Genomic DNA, 14052 nt, shown 5'->3' with positions numbered 1-14052 from the left:
ATAGGGCTGAAATGTTAAACGGGCCCTTAACAGGCCAAAACTAATATCAGGCCAAATTACTAAGTGGGCCTTTAGCAAGTGGGCCCAAAAGCATAGTGTCCAGTTGACGGGCCGAATCTGATATGGGCCATAATTGAGCCCAAAGCCTCTTAAAGGGTCGGACCTGATCTGGGCCGTAATTTGGCCCAGAACGTGGTAGGCTTTTAACGGGCCGGATCTCATATGGGCCACTATTAGGCCCGGAGCGTGGCAGGCCATTAATGGACCGGATCAAATATGGGCCGGCATTTGGCCCAAAACATGGCAGCCAGTTAATGGGCCGGCCTATTAGGGTCCTCAAAATCTTGTGGGCCTACAGCTGGGCCGGCCCATTAATGTCGGTGAAATCTCGTGGGCCTTTAGCTGGGCCGGCCCATTATGATCCGCAAGAATCTTGTGGGCCTTTACCTGGGCCGGCCCATTATGGCACAGAAAAATCTTGTGGGCCTTTACCTGGGCCGGCCCATTATGGCCCACAAAATCTTGTGGGCCTTTAGCTAGGCCAACCCATTATGGTCCACAAAATCTCATGGGCCTTTAGCTGGGCCGGCCCATTATGGTTCGCAAAATCTTGTAGGCCTTCAGTTGGGCCGGCCCATTTAAACTTGATGGGCCGGTCCACGTGTCAACATATCATAGGCGTGTCTCGCCCATTGGATGAGTGACACCTGTGCCAACGCGGACCTGACACGTGTCTCCTCCAGCCAATGATGATTTTACACGTGGAAAATCCCCATTGGTCGGGGCTGTTAACGGGTTATCGGATCCAAAACCCAACCCGATAGCTTGACGGCGTTCCGTTACGGTGGATGCCACGTGTCGGTCACCCTTGACGAAAGCACTTCTGTGACGCGCGATTTATCGTCATGGAAGTGGACACTTCCATGATGATAATTTTGGTAATGTCATGGAACACTTCTACGACAGCACATGTATGACTATCTTGATTCTGTCATAAAATCGTCATGGATGTACATGCATGACAGAAAACGCGACCTATTATGACAAACACGTATCATCACAGAAGTGTATTTTTTTGTAGTGTCTCCATCACCGATCCAATGCCTACGAGCTTTTCACATATTGTTCTTCGCTTATTTAATTTTCCGTTTCTATTGTTATGATCACTATAAAACACCAAAAATATTACTTTTGCTACCATTACCACTACTATCATATTACTTTGCTACTAAATACTTTGCTGCAGATATTAAGTTATCTAGGTGTGGTTGAATTGACAACTCAGCTGCTAATACTTGAGAATATTCTTTGGCTCCCCTTGTGTCGAATCAATAAATTTCGGTTGAATACTCTACCCTTGAAAACTGTTGTGATCCCCTATACTTGTGGGTTATCATGGTATTATTAGACGTTGTGTACCTGAGCATGAACAGGGACAAATCCTACGGAAATGTCACTCCGAAGCTTATGGAGGGCATCATGCTGGAGATAGAGCTGCTCACAAGGTATTGCAATCTGGATTTTATTGGCCCACTCTCTTCAAGGATGCCCGTAAGTTCGTCTTATCTTGTGATGAATGTCAAAGGATAGGTAATATCGCTAAGCGTCAAGAAATGCCTATGAATTATTCACTTGCTGTTGAACCATTTGATGTTTGGGGATTTGATTACATGGGACCTTTTCCTTCCTCTAATGGGTATACACATATTTTAGTTGTTGTTGATGATGCTACTAAATGGGTAGAAGCTATTCCAACCAGTAGTGTTGATCACAACACCTCTATTAAAATGCTTAAGGAAGTTATTTTCCCAAGGTTTGGAGTCCCTAGATATTTAATGGTTGATGGTGGTTCGCACTTTATTCATGGTGCTTTCCGTAAAATGCTTGCCAAGTATGATGTTAACCATAGAATAGAATCACCTTATTATCCTCAGTCTAGTGGTCAATTTGAACTTAGCTGTAGAGAAATGAAATTAATTTTGCAAAAGACTGTTAATAGGTCCAGGAAGAATTGGTCTAAGAAATTAGATGATGCACTTTGGGCTTGTAGAACAACATATAAAAAACCTATGGGTATGTCTCCTTATAAAATGGTTTATGGAAAAACTTGTCATTTGCCTCTTGAGTTAGAACATAAAGCATACTGGGCCGTCAAAGAGCTCAATTATGATTTCAAACTTGCTGGTGAAAAGAGGTTATTTGATATTAGCTCATTAGATGAGTGGAGAACCCAAGCTTATGAAAATGCAAAATTATTCAAAGAAAAAGTTAAAAGATGGCATGACAAAAGAATCCAAAAGCGTGAGTTTAAAGTCAGATAATATGTTCTTTTGTACAACTCTCGTTTCAGATTCTTTGCAGGAAAACTCCTCCCAAAAAGGGAAAGCCCCTATGTTATCGAGAAGGTTTATCGGTCTGGAGCCATCAAAATAAATAATTCCGAAGGTACTAACCCGAAGGTTGTCAATGGGCAACGAATAAAGCATTATATCCCAGGTAGACCCATTAATGTTGAAAGTAATGTTATCCAAACTTTGACACCGGAAGAACACATAAAAGAGTCCTTTTGGAACACTCCAGAATCATGAAAATAAGGAGGTACATGATACGATAAGTAAACGGACTCCGAAAAATCTGCAAAAATATTTTTATTATTTTTGGAATATTTAAAAAAATAAAGAAACTTCCAGGAGGCGTCCCCTGGTGGGCACAAGACACCAGGGAGCGCCAGGCTTGCCTGGCGCGCCCAGGTGGGTTGTGCCCACCTGGGACACCTTTCGGACTCCATTTTTCTACCGTATGCTTGTCCCCCAAGATTAAAAAAATCTATATATACTTCCCAAACCTTTTGATCACCGTATCGCGAAGAAATCCTCTGTTCTCTTTTCTTGTTGTTTTCTGCGTAGACCTGAAATATGTCTTCCCAAGACTCTGAGGGTGAGAGCTATGTTGCTGATCTCGTCGCAAACCCCAAGTCCTATGGGGATGAGGGGCACTATAGCTGGACCTCCGAAGAAGATGAAGATGAATCGGTTCCTCCCCAGTTCAAAAATGAAAGCATGGAGGCGTTATGCAAGAAGATAATAAAACTCGAGATGGATAACGACGAGTTGAGAATAGATAATTTTATTCTCCGTCAGAAACTGGATGAAGCGAAGGGCAAACCCTCCACCTTTTCACCACCATCATTACCATCTCCTTCACCACCAAAAGAGAACTAAGTATCGGGTATGGGCACTCCCCTTGGCTTCCGCCAAGCTTGGGGGTGGTGCCCCGGTATCGTATCATCACACTATCTTTTTGCCTTTACTTATTTTAGTTCGATCCTTTGCTTTAGATGAATAAAAGTTTAGTTCGATCATTTCTTCTTTGAGAGTTTGCTTAGTGATCTATCCTTGTAATCATGTGCAAGTTATATAATAAAGTTTAGCTTGAGTTTTTGATTTCTTTACTTTCATGTTGAAAATAAAATAAAAGAAATAAAGAAAGAAAAAGAGAAAGGAAATAAATAAAAGAAAGGAATTAAATAAAGAAAAGATCATATACTAATCCTATGGTAGGTGATGGCACCACATAAGGAAAAGTATAAGTAGGAAATTTTATTAGAGATTGACAAACATAGCATTATTCAATGACGCAACTCATGAAAGAATTAACAAGGGAAGAGAAGATTCACATATAAATATACTATCCTAGAAATCTTTTGTGATTGTGAGCCCTCATCAAAATATTATATGCCAAAATGGTTGATGTTGGACAAGGAAGACAACTTAATGGTTTATGTTTGTTTATATTGACATAGAAGTCATATTGTCATAGATCCTTCAACATGTGGTGCTTTCCCCCTATCTTTGCTAGCCAAAAATCCCGCACTAAGTAGAGATACTACTTGTGCATCCAAAAACACTTAAACCCAAATCTTATTTTCAAGTGTCCACCATACCTACCTAGGGATTGAGCAAGATCCCTCAAGTAAGTTGTCATCAGTGCAAAAGGCAATAAAAATTGCTTCTAAAAGTGTGAGATCATTTAGTGTAAGAGAAAATTGAGCGTTGCACGAACTTGTGATGGTGAAGAATAAAAGTGACAGACTACATAATAAAGGTCGCTATCACAAGGGGCAATGCAACGTGACGTTCTTTTGTATTAAGGGGTTGAGCATACAAACAAATAAGCGCATGACAACCTCTGCTTCCCTCTGCGAAGGGCCTATCTTTTACTTTTATGTATTTACTTTTATTCAAAGAGTCAAAGTTTTCCTTCTATTCCTTTTATGTTTCTCCTTTGGCAAGCATCATGTGGTGAGGAAAGATCTAGGCACATATGTCCAGTTGAATATAGATAGCATGAGTTATTATTGTTGACATCACCCCTGAGGTGAATACGTTGGGAGGCGAAACTATAAGCCCCTATCTTTCTATGTGTCCGGTTGAAACATTTTGCTCATGTGTACGCGGTGAGTGTTAGCAATCATAGAAGACTATATGATGGTTGAGTATGTGGACTTGCCTAAAGGCTCCGATACGTGACCCTTCCTGAAAAGATGATGAATTGCAGTTGCAGAGTTGACTGAGAACATAGTTTGTTGGTTTTTAATGGAATTTTTGCTTCATACTTCGATTGTGTGATGAATTGTTACTTATTAATGAGAAGTATATGATAAAAGTATTATGTTTAATTTTGTTGTTGTTATAATAATCAACATGATGCTTCTATGTCCGTATTTTGTTTTTATCGACACCTCTCTCTCAAAGCATGTGGACATGTGTTTCAATTTTGGTTTTCGCTTGAGGACAAGTGAGGTCTAAGCTTGGGGGAGTTGATACGTCCATTTTGCATCATGTTTTCTTACTGTTATTCATAATGTTTTTATCCATAATAATGCTTTTTGGAGTAATTTTAATGCCTTTTCTCTCATAATATGCAAGGTATACACAAAGAGGGAGAATTCCGGCAGCTGGAAATTTGGACCTGAAAAAGCTACGTCAGGCTACCTATTCTACACAACTCCAAATGAGCTAAAACTTCACGAGGATTTTTTATGAAATATTTAAGAATTATTGGAGCAAATAACTACCGGAGGGGTGATACATCTCCAATGTATCTACTTTTCCTAACGTTTTCCCACTTGTTTTGGACTCTAATTTGCATGATTTGAATGAAACTAACCCCAGACTGACGCTGTTTTCAGCAGAACTACCATGGTGTTGTTTTTGTGCAGAAATGAAAGTTCTCGAAATGGAACGAAACTTCGCGAGGAATTTTTATATAATAAATAAGAATTTCTGGAGCCAAGACCTGCTGGAGAGGGGCACTTGGGAGGGCACAACCCACCAGGGCACGCCCCCTCTCCTGGCGCGCCCAGGTGGGTTGTCCCCACGTGGTGGCCCCGCAGACCCTGAAACCGGCGCTATAAAATCATATTTTTCCAAAAAATCAAGGAGAAAGAATTATCACGATACACGAGACGGAGCCGCCATCACCTCCTATTCTTCATCGGGAGGCCAGATCTGGAGTCCGTTTAGGGCTCCGGAGAGGGGATCTTCGTTCTTCATCATCACCAACCCTTCTCCGTCGCCAATTCCATGATGCTCCCCACCGGGAGTGAGTAATTCCTTCGTAGGCTCACTGGTCGGTGAGGAGTTGGATGAGATTCATCATGTAATCGAGTTAGTTTTGTTAGGGCTTGATCCCTAGTATCCACTATGTTCTTAGATTTATGTTGCTATGACTTTGCTATCCTTAATGCTTGTTACTTTGGGCCCGGGTGCCATGAACTCAGATCTGAACCGTTTATGTTATCATCATTATATCCATGTTTTAGATCCGATCTTGCAAGTTATAGTCACATCCTATGTGTTATGATCCGGCAACCCCGGAGTGACAATAGTCGGGACCACTCCCGATGATGACCGTGGTTTGAGGAGTTCATGTATTCACTATGTGTTAATGCTTTCTTCTGGTTCTCTATTAAAAGGAGGCCTTAATATCCCTTAGTTTCCAATATGGACCCCGCTGCAATGGGGGGGGGGGTAGGACAAAAGATGTCATGCAAGTTATTTCCATAAGCACGTATGACTATTTACGGAATACATGCCTACATTATATTGACGAACTGGAGCTAGTGTCGTATCGCCTAGGTTATAACTGTCTCATCATGAATATCATCCAACAAGTCACTGATCCAATGCCTACGAATTTATCCTATATTGTTTTTTGCTAAGTTACTACTGCTATCATCACTGTTACACTTGCTACAAAATTACTGCTACCACTATTACGGTTACTATTGCTGCTGTCACCACTATCAAACTATCATATTACTTTGCTATTGATTACTTGCTGTAGATAATTAATCTCCACGTGTGGTTGAATTGACAACTCAGCTGCTAATACCTTCAAATATTCTTTGGCTCCCCTTGTGTGGAATCTATAATTCGGGTTGAATACTATACCCTCGAAAACTATTGCGATCCCCTATACTTGTGGATTATCAACGGGGCCCACTAGGAGGGCACAACCTACCTGGGCACGCCAGGGAGCCCAGGCATGCCCTGGTGGGTTGTGCTCACCCAGGCCCACCTCTGGTGCCCATCTTCTCGTATATAGGTCATTTTGACCTATAAAAAATAAGGAGAGGACTTTCGGGACGGAGCGCCGCTGTCTCGAGGCGGAACTTGGGCAGGAGCATGTTTACCCTCCGGCGGAGCGATTCTGCCGGGGGAACTTCCCTCCCGGAGGGGGAAATCATCGTCATCATCATCACCAACAACTCTCCCATCTTGGGGAGGGCAATCTCCATCAACATCTTCAACAACACCATCTCATCTCAAACCCTAGTTCATCTCTTGTGTTCAATCTTGTTACCGGAGCTATAGATTGGTGCTTGTGGGTGACTAGTAGTGTTGATTACATCTTGTAGTTGATTACTATATGGTTAATTTGGTGGAAGATTATATGTTCAGATCCATTATGCTATTTAATACCCCTCTGATCTTGAGCATGATTATCATTTGCGAGTAGTTACTTTTGTTCTTGAGGTCATGGGAAAAATCATGTTGCAACTAATCATGTGAACTTGATATGTGTTCGATATTTTGATAGTATGTATGTTGTGATTCCCATAGTGGTGTCATGTGAACGTCGACTACATGACACTTCACCATATTTGTGCCTAAGGGAATGCATTGTGGAGTAACAATTAGATGATGGGTTGCGAGAGTGACAGAAGCTTAAACCCCAGTTTATGCACGATTCCATAAGGGACCGATTGGATCCAAAAGTTTAATGCTATGGTTAGAATTTATTCTTAATACTTTTCTCGTAGTTGCGGATGCTTGCGGGAGGCTTAACCATAAGTAGGAGGTTTGTTCAAGTAAGAACATCACCTAATGTAACACCCACGATGCGGCTATATCTCCCACGTGTCGGAGCACGACTTAGAGGCATAACCACATTGTAGGCATGTCGCAAGAGGGGTAATCTTTACACATCCCATGTACCGAATAAGAAAGAGGTACAGAGTTGGCTTACAATCGCCACTTCACACAATACATGAATATCACATTACATCAACCAGATACAAACAAGGTCCGACTACGGAACCGAAATAAAAGAAGACTACCCCTAAAGCAAAAGATCCCCGATCGCCCCAACTGGGCACCACTACTGATCAACTGGAAACGAAACAACTCAACGCACACGATCTTCATCAAGCTCCTCCTTGAGCTCGGTTGCGTCACCTGCACGGTATCATCGGCACCTGCAAACTGGTTTTGGAAGTAAACTGTGAGTCACGGGGACTCAGCAATCTCACACCCTCGCGATCAAGACTATTTAAGCTTATGGGTAGGAAAAGGTAGTGAGGTGGAGATGCAACAAGCACTAGCATATATGTTGGCTAACATACGCAAATGAGAGCGAGAAGAGGAGCAAAGCACGGTTGCAAACTAGAAGTGATCAAGAAGTGATCCTGAAACTACTTACGTTCAAGCATAACTCCAACACCGTGTTCACTTCCCGGACTCCGCCGGAAAGAGACCATCACGGCTACACACGCGGTTGATGCATTTTAAATTAAGTTAAGTGTCGAGTTCTCTACAAATGGACATTAAAAAATTCCCATCTGTCCATAACCGCGGGCACGGCTTTCGAAAGTTCAAAACCCTGCGGGGGTGTCCCAACTTAGCCCATCACAAGCTCTCACGGTCAGCGAAGGATATTCCTTCTTCCAGGAAGACCCGATCAGACTCGGAATCCCGGTTACAAGACATTTCGACAATGGTAAAACAAGGCCAGCAAGACCGCCCGATGCGCCGACATCCTGATAGGAGCTGCACATATCTCGTTCTCAGGGCAACACCGGATCAACACTACGTACAGCTAAAACCAGCCCTCAAGTTTCCCCGAGGTGGCGCCGCAAGTGGCTCTGTTTCGGACCAACACTTCGAGAAGGACTGGCCCGGGGGGGTTAAAATAAAGATGACCCTTGAGTCTGCAGAACCCAAGGGAAGGTGATAGGTTGTTAGTGCAAATGGTAAAACCAAGGTTGGGCCTTGCTGGAGGAGTTTTATTCAAGGCAAACTGTCAAGGGGTTCCCATTATAAACCAACCGCGTAAGGAACGCAAAACCAAGGAACATAACACCGGTATGACGGAAACTAGGGCGGCAAGAGTGGAACAAAACACCAGGCATAAGGCCGAGCCTTCCACCCTTTACCAAGTATATAGATGCGTTAATTAAATAAGAGATATTGTGATATCCTAACATGTAAATCATGTTCCAACAAGGAACAAACTCCAATCTTCACCTGCAACTAACAACGCTATAAGAGGGGCTGAGCAAAGCGGTAACATAGCCAAACAACGGTTTGCTAGGACAAGGTGGGTTAGAGGCTTGACATGGCAATATGGGAGGCATGATATAGCAAGTGGTAGGTATCGCAGCATAGGCATAGCAATAGAGCGAGCAACTAGCAAGCAAAGATAGAAGTGATTTAGAGGGTATGGTCATCTTGCCTGAGATCCCGCAAGGAAGAAGAACAAGTCCACGAAGAAGAAAAACGGACGTAGTCGAACGGATCCTCACAAACGCGACGTTATCGGAACCAACCCGAAGAAGCAACACCGGAAAGAAGCAAACAATCATGATAAACAACCACCACACGAACATGGCACGATGCACAATCAAGTATGATGCATGTCCGGTTTAATGAAGCATGGCATGGCAAAAGTGCACAAACAACTCTACAAGTTAAGTGGAGCTCAATATGCAACGAGTTGCATATTGATGAAACACCACGTCAATTATTTAGTTCTCTCCCGTTTAGGTACCCAACAATATTAAATGTTGTTAAACATGGCAAGAGATGAAGCAAAAGTAAACTACACAATCTAAGCAATTTAAATGGGGCCGGAAAACAACAACAACAACAGTTCCGGTAAAACCCCATATGCATTTAGCAAATTGGTGCAACAACAAAGTTAAACATTTAAATGTTATTATCATGATGCGGAGGACATGTTCAAGATTATGCAATTTTAATGAAAATGTTGATAAGAGCATTATGAAGCATTTTGTCATCGTGGCGGAAACGAAAGGGAGGTGCCACGACAACGATAATAGTAACGGTGCCACGGCAATGTTTCGGTTCCGGTACTCGATTGAGATACCGATGCAAAGGGGAAGTGTGAGGATGCGTGCAAAAGATGGTGGGGCGCTCCCGGATACCGGGTTCCCACGGTTCGACGGCGGTGTCAACGAGGGAACAACTAACGTTCACGGGCGGATACAACATCCAAACATGCATCTCATACAACACGTCACATGCATACGGTCCACAGCATCGTTCCGGCGGATATACCTTTCAAGGGTGCATTTTTGTAGCGAGTCGAGTTCGGTGCAATGAAGGGGAAGTAGACATTCTTGGGACAGTCGTAGAGGAAGTAGTTGCACTTGCAAACTTGTCGGATCCACGACGACGGTAGTTGTTCACGTTCATAGTCGCACAAGTTCCCGTAGATGTTCGGGGTCACGGTGAGGTACTCGGCGTTACGGTGCGGTGTAGGGGTACATGTCGATGGTCGTCGTGGTACTTGGTGTTTCATCGCACCCAAGCGACGGTAGTCGTACCCGACGCAATGTGGACGTAGTTGTACTCGCGGCCTTCGGTAATGGAACTTGGGCATAGTGGTACACGTTGTCGGGGTACTCGTCCCATCACCGGGTGTAGTCGTTCACGTTCGGAGGGGAACTTGGCGTTCCTAGTGATTCCGAAGATGGCGGTAGATGTACTTGGTGAATCCACAAGGCGTGCACGGGTCGTAGTGGAACTCTGACAAAATCCACGGGGCGGTCTTGGCATGCAACGAGCATGGCATGATGGGCATGGAGGGTGGCGCTGGTCCTCTGCTCCAGCGAAGCAGAACGACGGCGCGAGCGGGCGACCGACCTGGTGTCTTAGAGCAGTGGGGGAAGGCAGTGGTGAGCGGCCGGATCGAAGGCAGAGGAGGTCACAGGAAGCTGGTCCGGCGGGATCCGGGCGAAGGAGCGCCGTCCTGGGCGCAGGTCGCCAGATCGGGAGGCGATGGCGCCGCGGGGAAGATGGAAGGCCGAGGAGGTGGACGCCGGCAGCAACTGGCCCACAGCAGGAGGTGGGGTCGGAGACGTCGCGCTCCGGGTCGCCGATGTCCGGCAGGGCCGCGGCGGTGGCCTCCGGCGAGGGAGCCAAACGGAGGCGGGGCGAGACGCAGGTGGGACTCGCACAAAGGCAGCCATGGCATCAAGTGCGAGGAAGAAGCCCAGGGCGTGGGGCTTCGAGGCGAGGAGGAGGCCATGGTAGGAGGCGTGGCGGCGCTCTCCGGCATCTCGAGGCGAAGGTGAACGACGGCGAGGAGGCCGACGGGCTCTGGCCTGGTTCCCTGGACCGAAGGAGGAGGGAGGGTGAGGGGCGCTGGAGGGAGAGATGGGGGTCGGCAAGAGAGAGAGAGAGAGAGAGAGAGAGAGAGAGGGAAGGAGGAGGTCGAGCGAGATGGGATCAGGCAGCGCTCTCCCTGGCGGCGCTGGGTGGAAGGGTACGAGGGAAGAGGGGATCGGGCCAGGGGTGCTAGGGTTAGTGGGGGAGGTGGCCTTGGGGCCGGCCCAGTAGAGAGGAGGGGGTCAGCTGGGCCTTAAGGCAAAAGGGCAGGCCTGAGAGGTTGGGTTCTTCTCTCCCTCTATTTGCTCTATTCAAAAACAACAGAAAAAGAGGAAGAAAAGGGAAGAAAAGAAAAAGGTAGAGAAAGAGTTTGGGCACGGGAATAAATTTCCCGGACTCGCAAAAATGCGCATGTTCCAAGAAAAATAGAGTGGGCATTTTTGAAAGTTTAAATTCAAACTCATTTGATTTAAATTCAAATGGTTCGAATAGGAAGTGAGGGTTAGGAAGGTCCAAAAATGTTCAGATTTTTGGTGGAGCTCCGAAAAATGATGAAAGAATATAAGCAAAGTTTGGGGACCAAACTTGAAGCGAGAAAAGGCATGTGATTATTTGCAAGTGTGTTCGTGGGTGATTCCGAAAATGGAATATTTAATATAGCTCCCTAATATCGGGAGGATATGTTATAAAGAGAATCATCATGTGAATTCCCTTGATTTAAATGGATCAAAGATCCATGCCATTTATTTAGTTGAGTTAAGAAAGGAAATGACATGATGGCAGGATGACATGATGCAAAGCACATGATGCAAAGATTAATGCAACAAGCAGAAACAAATCACATAACGAATCTCGAAAACCCTGGAAGGCATCTAAAGCTCCGGTCTTGGGGCGTCACAACACTCCACCACTACGATAGGATCTCGTCTCGAGATCTAGGATGGCACCGGAGAAAAACGGAAGAGGAAAAGAAGAGGTAAAACTAAGTTGCTTCTTTGACAAACAAGTGAAACCGAAGAACCTTGAGAGGTTAAACCATTTTGAGAAAAGAAAACAATGGAGATGATCAAAGTTGAAAACACTCCGTTAGAAAAAAGGAACAAGGAACATTACTAGAACCTTGTAGGTTGAAAGACATAAGAAAAGGGTTGGAATGGACAAGAAGTACATGCAAGCACTCCGGTTGAAACAAGATGGAGAAGGAATAAGAATGATATAATTTGGACAGCACTCCGACTGTAAATGGAAGGAATTGAACATGATCTTGACAAGATGAGAGGATACTTGAAAAGAGGACATGACACTCCGGTTAAAAGGATAAGCACGAAAAGAACATGGTCCTGACAATCCGAGATGATGAGTGAAGAGAGCATGTATCTCAATGCCTCCGGAAGAGATAAAAGAATGGAATTAAAGGAACGGAGAAGAAAACAACATCTTTTACCTGAAATGAACTTTGAAAAAAAGCATCTTTAGGAGAAGGGTTGAATTCCCAATGGAAGGCTTTAGGTGAAATATTGCACAAGATAATCTCAGCGAAGAGATTCAAGATACCTCATCCGTGACAACTTGTCAATCATGAAACATGAAGGAAACTGTCAAAATGACATAACACCACCTCAAAAGGTAAGATAGAAAGAATTGCACTTCGTAATGCAAGACTAAGAATACTTGAAGTATAGCTTGGCGGATCATAGCTTCGAGAGATATCTTGAAGAACAAATGAAGAATGAAAAGAATCCTTGCCGAACCACCATGTAGCCTTCATGAAGAACTCCGGTAATAAAAGAATAATGAAAGAAAGATAAGTCGAAAGCACAAGGTGAAGCCTTGCAATGATTTAGATGGAGCTTGCGATGAGATAAAGTGGAAGCTTGGAACTCCGGAAGAAAAAATAAAGCAACTCGAACCAAGAATGTGATATGATGAACCACTCCGGAAAGCAGGAATTAAACGCTTGGATGAAACAAGAATAAGAATTACATTATGCTTATCCTTCATCAATTTAAATTGAGGACAAGCAATGGATTTGGCATACTACTTATTCCGATAGAAAGGATTAAGAGAGATATAAATCAAACTTGAATAAGGTCTTGATGGAAACCACCGGTAGGATTGGAAAGAACGAATGAATCTGTATGATAACGAAGGAAGAGAACTCTTGAACGAACCACCGTAAGAATTGAAAATGAACGAAGAAAAGATAAGGAAAAACACCGGTAAGAATTAGAAAACAAAAGAATGAAGATACTTGAGAATTTAGATACAAGTGAAACGAAGAGATCATGAGCTGATTAGAGGATATACTTGAACGGTGCACCGGTAAGATTTAGAGAACGAGAGCTGAAAACTGGGAATGAATAATTCTGATATGATGGCCTCCGGAGAATCAAACTAAAAAGACTCCTGAATTGCTCCGGATGGTTGAAAAGAATTCTCATAATCAAAATAATTATGAGAGTATGGCAACAAGCTAGAACCACGAATCTCTGAGAGAACGGATAAGATATGAAGGAAAAACTCTTCTTCGGTCTTCAAATGTTGAGAATGACGACGAGAAACACCACCCTTGAATTATTTAGACACTCCGGAAGAATCAAAAGCGAAGAGGTTGAGTCAACGATGAAAAGAATTTGAAAGATCTTGGAGAAACCATCTGACTGATGATGAATCATTCTTACGTCAAACTTCGAAAAGAATTTGGGAGTAACCCCGGGAAAAAATTAGAAGAGTCAGGTAAGATCCTGGGAAAAGACTTGTGGTTTAGGGCCCACTCAAAAGATACACCGTTGAACGATTACTTGAAAATGAGAATGCACCGGTTGAATTAAATGACTTGAATGAGATAACAATCTCGAAATAGCTTGAATGGATTAAGAATGTAAAACAGGAATCTTTGAGATATCTTCAGCACTCCGGAACAATTTAATAGCGAGGAGTGGATGATTAAGAGGTGCACTGGTATGGGAAAAATATTTGAAATGAGGAAAAGGGATATGATCGGCAAAGCTTGAATTGAGTCCACCGGAGAAGAAAACGAGTGAAGAGTGACGAACTTGAGCTCCGTTAGTATCTTCTTGAGAATCACCGGATAAGAACATTGACGGAAAAGAATGGAGAGACTTCCCATCAATAA

Source organism: Triticum urartu, chromosome 1A (assembly GCF_056163025.1).
Source record: "Triticum urartu cultivar PI428250 chromosome 1A, HENAU_Tu73, whole genome shotgun sequence".
Taxonomy (NCBI): domain Eukaryota; kingdom Viridiplantae; phylum Streptophyta; class Magnoliopsida; order Poales; family Poaceae; genus Triticum; species Triticum urartu.
The sequence above is the reverse complement of the archived record's forward strand: the minus strand, read 5'-3'. Positions refer to the sequence as shown.